A 4,674-nucleotide genomic window follows, 5' to 3' on the forward strand; every position below is an offset into this window, starting at 1 on the left:
TCCTAAAGAAATTCTCCACTGAGTTAAGAACAAGCATGACAAATCTCAACCCAAAGGACTTGGGGAAGGCTGGAGTGTTAACTTATAAGCCATGAAAAACAAAAGCTCTTCACAGAGAATGGCTTTGCACTGTAACACTTCGCACTCGCTGGCCGATGCTTCAGCCTGTGTGTTTGGTGCCACCAAGAGAAAACGGGGAGCATGTCCATACCTCAGTGAGCTTGGTCATTGCCCCACAGGGGCCAGATGCGGCCCAATGCCCCCTTTGCTGACAGCAGGCCTGGCGGGCAGACACTTGTCGAGTTTTGCTCTGGGCAGAGTGGTCCAGGTGATCTGCAGATGGGAAATGAGCGTTTGGGCACTTCAGGGAGTACTGGGGGCCAGGGCAGGCAAAGGGCAGCATTGCTCATGGGGCTGTGGGCTCTGGGGATGGGCAAAGCTCTCAGCTGCTCTTTGGTGGCCGTCTGGGGGCTCCTGCCCGTGTTTGGAGAGCTGCAGGCCTCAGAGAGCAGACAGGTGTGGGGAATGCTGGCGATGCCCAAGGGAGCCGTCCATGGAGCCTCCTCTCCTCCTTCCAAGCGCTGCCCTGGGGGACCGCGGGCGGTGCAGGCGGGGTGGAGGCGGGTCTGCCGTGGGGCGGCTGTGGAAGGAGATGAAGACCTGAGCTTTTGTCCCTCCTGTCCACCAAGGAGCGCCGCCGCTCCCTGGCACTGCGCTGACAGCTGCAGTGTCTGGAGCCCTGCTCTGATGCCGTGGTCTCAAAACCAGTGCAGGGCTGTGTTCACACGTCCTGTCTGGTGGTGGTGGCAGTGAGGACATGGTGTAACTCCCCCACAGAGCCACTAGCCACAGCATGAGGCCATCATTTCTGCACGCTTCTCTGAAGAGGTCAAAGGGCTGCAATTCCTTGGGGGGCATGGAAGGGCACATTGGGCAGGGGGCGGTGAGCCCACCCTGTGCTGCCAGCCGTGGACCCCCTGCAGGCTGGGAAGGGTTAGGAGAGGGTGTGGGGTCAGGGGCTACTCTTCCAGTTCAGGTGGCTCTGGGAGCGCTACTTGTGAGCGTGTTCCCTGTGTGCCAAAAGTGGGGGCCAGAGGCATTATTTAAACCTTAGAGGAATATATTTTAAAAAACAAAAATGTTTTCTTCTTGAACTAATGCAAAAAACAAAGAGCTCGCTTCAGTGTTTGCCTCCTCATTCAAACTGGATGTGATCCTGGATTTTTTAAAAGAAAACAAAGCATATTTCAAATACAGGCATTCTTTTATTCTTTTATTTCCCCCTCCAGTTGCTTTCTGCTTGCTGACAGAGATTTTGGAGCCCTGGGGAAGGTACATCTGCCAATGATAATCTCAGCTCTTCGGGAAGCCAGGAGCGGCAGAGGTCTGGGTGGTGCGGGGCGGCTCTGCCCCCTTCCTGCTGCTGCAGCAGCCTGGCTGGGAGCAGTCTGAGCCATCGTGGCAGGGGCCGTGCCCTGGTCCCCCACATGAGATTGTAATCTGGGCCAGAATAGAAAAAAACAGCTCTCGGCTGTATGCACAAGCTGTCCCCAAGGCCTGTTTTGTACAGCAGCTTCAGGTGCTCTAGACACACCTAATGCTACATTCGTTAAAGACTCACACAATTCTCAGCAGTTGCAGGCACGCACCTTTGCACGCTGATGAACAGTGTCTGACAGCCCCCACTTTTACTGAGATCCTGAGGCAGTGAAATGATCCGTCCCATGGCCTCTGGGAGCATTGTGGCAAAGCCGCGGTTTCTGGAGATAGGCAGGGACAGAGCGGGTGCAGAAGGGATGTGTTAGAGCTGTGCTGTGGTGTTAGCCTGATGTCAACCACTAGACGAGAAGCTTGACAACTGGCAGAAGCCAGAACCTTAGCAGTGCCCTCCTGTGCCTTATCAGAGGGAAATAAATCTTGACTGATTAGGTTTTTTTAAATGAGAATTCTCAGCAAATAAATGAGCTGCCTGCACAGTGATAATAGCCTGCTTGGAAAGCAAGTCTGCAGAGTGTATACGTTGCTGGAAGTCATCAAAATCATCTTATCCCATGGAGTCTCCTGTGCTGAGCTTGTGTTTACAATATCAGACAGAAAAAGGAATTTTTCAATGGATATTTTCTGATAATTTTTTTATCCAAGCAGTAGTATAATTAGGGCCTGTCTGTGTGGGGCCAGGGTGTCTTTGCTGGCTGTGGAGGACTGGCAGCCTTCTCTCTATCTGCTTCTTACTATTTTGATACATCTTGCTCTAGTTTAAATTACTGTACTGAGGTTTCAAGGAGCCTGAACACCCCATTAATGGTTTGCCAGTGGCCCTAAGGGACCATCAGGGAGGACAAGCTGATGCCCAGGAGGTGAGCATTTCTTCACAAAGCTGGCAAGGATGCAAATTCTTCCACTAAGTGAAGCTTCTGACAGTATTTCTTGCTGTGATTTAGCATTGTTATTTTTAGGCACTAACTATTTTTTGCTTAACAAGTTTTTCTAAATAATTCTGACTAGAGTAGTCACTTATTCTAAGCTGGAGTAAGAACAACCTTTCCAAGGATGTTCATAAATATTTGATCACAATTCATGATGCTGTTCATTTCCCCCAATCTTCACCTCTCTCCTTCCTTTCCTGCTATCTTCTTACCCATAAAGATCCCTTTATTAGTTCCTGCTAGAAGTCAGTGCTGGATAATTGACCAATTTCCTGCATGCTGACTGTTTTGTGGATTCATTGTGCTCACGTTCATCTCCCTTGCTGTGTCGAGATCATCCCTACCGGGGAAGAGCAGTAGCTGGACCCAGCCATGTCTGCAGGTCAGATCTTGAAAAGTGCTGTGCAAAAGCCAGAGCTGCAAATGCAGTGTGCTGGCAGAGCGTGCTATTGTAATAGCCTCCTTCAGTAGGAGAGGAAATGTGTGCTCTGCTGACTGATGCTGAGACCGTACTTCAGGGAGAGTGTTAGAAAAAAATCTAGAGATTCAGATCAGATGGCTGGGTCCAGCATTAGGTAACCATGGAAAAAATGCAAATTGAACTTGAAGCCCAATCTCCCAATTGTTTGTGTGTGTGAAATCTCTTGGCATCTCACATCTCCTTTCAGAAAAGCTGGTATTTTTAGATTTACGACAGATTATTTTTGATGCTGGAGGCCTTAAAACTGTTCTGACATGAACCCAAGCTATGCTGCTATCTTAAAAAATGAAGTCTTACTTAAATGAGAACTGAAACTTATTGAACTATACTTCAATTACAGTATAGCAGAGCACTTTAACATGTGCATGGAAACAAGCCTGGGAGGAAGGGGAAAAAAAAAAAAAAACAAAAACAAAAATGGCTCAGAAACTGGAGCTGTTCAGAGGCACTGCATTGGTTACCCCTCTCTGGAGCTGTACCCTGGAGAAATCAGCTTTGCATGCGAGACGATCACAGTCCAGCTGTGAAACCCAGCTGAAATGTAAACTTCTCTTAAGTGTTCACGGGAGGCTTCCATCTGTATCTGTGCCTGATTAGCTAGAATTGTGCAACTGCAGTCATTTTTGTTGCCAGTTCTTTCCTCCTTACCTTGACCCATGGCTTCATTCATTCGCGTGTTGTTTTGTCTTTGGCTTGAGACCATCGTCCCTTGTGTGCATTCAGCAGCAGGCACAGCGAGACCCTCACTGTGTTCTCCAGGAGCAGTATGATACAAAGCCAAGTGATGTTTCTGATTCCAGCAGGCATTTACGTGCAGGGACAGTTCACCTGGAGAGGGGAAGGACAGACCCAGGACTGGAGGTGGTCATCAGTGCAGACTTTCTGTAATAGGATTTTCACGATGATTTGCTTCCCCTGTCATGTTGTTTCAAATTCCTCGCAAGCCATACTTTTCACAGTCTGGATTTTCTCTCATGAATTTCTCAAGGGGCTATCTGAAGGGGAAACTATTTCTCACCATAACAAACAACCAAAGCCTTCATCGTTAAAAAATAAAGCACTAACATGGCCCTACAATGGACCCCTTTGTCAAGTTACATCTGTTTAGATCACCAGAAATGATAAGCCTTTACTTTTGAAAGTAATTTTCTTTTATCAAAATAGGAAAGAGGACTGCAAAACATTCAGAAAAAAATCTGCATGAAAGCTAAGGCATGTGACAGTAGTACTCTGTTTTACATAGAAAAATGGGATTAAATTGCATACGTACACAAATACTGGACTTGTGCTCTTCTAGCACAAGTTAGGGATGGCTCTATAGTGCAGCTTGCTGCCGTGCTAATATAAAAACAATGTGAACAAAAAATCTGACCTGCTAGATAGCAAAGCTCTAATTTCAGTGCTAATCCAAATTACATTGTTTTTTAACCCCCAAGTTTAAAATCTGTTTCCCAGAAGTTGTCTGCCAATGATTGCCAAATTGCAAAGCAAGCTGAATCACACAGAGAATGGGGTCAAATACTACGTGAGATGCATTTGATCATTTGAATTAAATAATCCCCAGACATTTGCCCCCAAGTAATAAAAGTGATTGCACACCCAGAGGAAGTTACAAGTGCTGTTATCCCCGTGTGAGACCTGTATGCAATTACGCAGAGGTCTCAGATAGGGTATGCTGATGCTGTGGCAGGAGCAGCTGCCCAGAAACCCACTGCCTAAGGCCTCATGCTCCCTGTTTGCCAGCGATGCTTCTCTTTCTCTTTACAG

At 47.5% G+C, this 4,674-nt stretch overlaps 1 protein-coding gene across 28 annotated transcripts in view; it reads left to right on the forward strand.

Annotated features, from left to right (window-relative positions):
• The window catches only part of EXD3 (exonuclease 3'-5' domain containing 3), a 300,821-nt gene that overhangs the window by 188,623 nt on the left and 107,524 nt on the right, over positions 1-4,674 (forward strand). The window lies entirely within an intron of this gene.

The sequence above is a fragment of the Anser cygnoides genome, chromosome 20 (assembly GCF_040182565.1).
Source record: "Anser cygnoides isolate HZ-2024a breed goose chromosome 20, Taihu_goose_T2T_genome, whole genome shotgun sequence".
NCBI lineage: Eukaryota > Metazoa > Chordata > Aves > Anseriformes > Anatidae > Anser > Anser cygnoides.